A 2,074-nucleotide genomic window follows, 5' to 3' on the forward strand; every position below is an offset into this window, starting at 1 on the left:
CTTCTACCAACTCTCTCCCATTTCTTAACGTCACTGCATTGACTTGAGGATTTTTCTCTATATCGCTTGGGAGAGCTCCAGCAAGTCGAGTGTTCTGATTGTTAGCCATTTGCCCAAAACGCCTCTCTAGATTTCTGAACCCTGTGCGCAATTGTTGATTCTCATCCCTAACTTGTTGATTCTCAGTCATAACTTTCTAGTTATCTATCAAGAGCTTTTTTATCATGTCAGTCAAACTCTTCTCTGCTTGTTGTGTGTGTGTGTTTGGGGGGGGGGGGGGTTAGGTGGCTGATTTTAATTAGCTTGAGGCCTATTATTCTAATTTCCACCCCAAGGAAAGTTAGGATGATTCCTCCAGTTCGGATTGTATATGTTACCATATTGATCATTTTGATTCATCGGCCCTCTATCTTGTTGCCCCACATAGTAGATGAACTCAGGATTCACGGGGCATATGTCACTTGTGTGACCTTCACGATATTACTTGCAGCAAGTAGACATCTGTTGCACATATTGCATCTGTTGTGCTTGGTGCATTGTCATTTTATTCATCTGATTTGCTAATCTCGCTATATTTGCCCTCATGGATGAGAAATCATCAACATCAATTACACCTGCTGCCTTCTGTTTAAGTGCTCTTTGTGGTTCCTCATCTCCTTGCCAATTATTACCATTAGCAGTGAAATTATTTTGTAGGATATGGATTTCACTATACGATCTTGGCATGCAACTACCCCCACATGCTAAGTCAAGATTCATCTTTGATGTCTCGTCCAACCCATCAACTAAAGTGTGATCCAACACCTCATAAGTTTGGCAATGATGTGAGCAGTGTCTGAGTAACTTCTTGTATCTTTCCCAAGCTTGACGAAGAGTCTCGCCATCTCATTTTTGAAATCCAAGAATCTGGCTCCTCAGCGACTTTGTCTTCTTAGTGGAAAAACCTTGATTAAGAATTTTCGTGCTAGATCATCCCAATTGTGGATCGAGTTTGCGGGCTCCTTCTGCAACCATTCTTTGGCTTCCCCCATCAGTGAAAAGGGAAACAACGTCAGTCTGACGTAGTCTTTGGAAATACGCTACTAGAAATCCGGTAAAAACTGACCAAAAAAACCAACCAACTTTGGTCGGTAATGGCCAATAACCGTCCAAAATGCGACCATTTACATGTGGACTGTATTTTAGGGGTCGGAAAGATATACCGACCAACTTTGGTCGGTCAATTAAATTCAAAAAAAAAACCAGGGTCTGTACTGTGGCAGGATACTATTCTACCATTAGACCATTGGTGAATTTTATTTTAAGACTGTCTTTTATTTGATTTATACTCTTTAATTGTATTTTCGCCCGAATATAACCGACCAAAGTTGGTCGGTTTTTTAAAATGACCGGCCGAATTAACCGACCAACTTTGGTCGGTTTTTTTAATATTAATTTTTACTTATCTTAATTGAAAAACCAACTAAAGTTGGTCAGTTTCTTGAAAAATAAATTTCGCGGGAGTCAAAAAAAGTTTTCCGTATTTTTGCGCCAAAGAAAACCGACTTTGGTTTCGTAAAAAAAAATTAAAAAATAGAATATTTTGAAAAACCGACCAACTTTGTTCGGTTTTTTGACCGACCAAAGTTGCTCGGTCGACCTTGGTCGGTTTTTACCGAATTTCTAGTAGTGACATTCGGATAATTATAAGTATCCGTAATTTTCAAAAAGTTTTGAATGTGCCATTGCGGATCTTCATGATATAGACCCACATACTTCCTTGTGGACTGAATTTGCTGTACTATGTACTGTTTGAGCTTAAAATGACTCATTATATCAGGTTTCACTATAGCCTAAGTCATACTAGCAAGATTAGGCCTTGCAGCCTCTATCTCTGATTGCTCTTCATTACATGCCATCTCTAGTGGTTGAGGTTGAACTAAAATGTCCAACTCTTCTTCTGTTCTAGTTCTAGCTTCGACTTCCCTCCTTACCATGCGAAGTGTTCGTTCTATTTCAGGATCAAGAGGAAGGAGGTTGTTTGCTCTTCTACTCCTCCGCATCCAAGAGAAGAGCATGCGTTAACACAAATAAA

General features: G+C 39.6%; 1 non-coding gene across 1 annotated transcript; it reads left to right on the forward strand.

Moving 5' to 3' along the window:
• Nucleotides 1–814: 814 nt before the first annotated feature.
• LOC117278843 (small nucleolar RNA R71) lies at nt 815–921 on the forward strand. Its single transcript, XR_004509202.1, has one exon. It is a non-coding gene; the product is annotated as a small nucleolar RNA R71 (small nucleolar RNA).
• The last annotated feature ends 1,153 nt before the right edge of the window (nt 922–2,074 follow it).

The sequence above is a fragment of the Nicotiana tomentosiformis genome, chromosome 10 (assembly GCF_000390325.3).
Source record: "Nicotiana tomentosiformis chromosome 10, ASM39032v3, whole genome shotgun sequence".
NCBI lineage: Eukaryota > Viridiplantae > Streptophyta > Magnoliopsida > Solanales > Solanaceae > Nicotiana > Nicotiana tomentosiformis.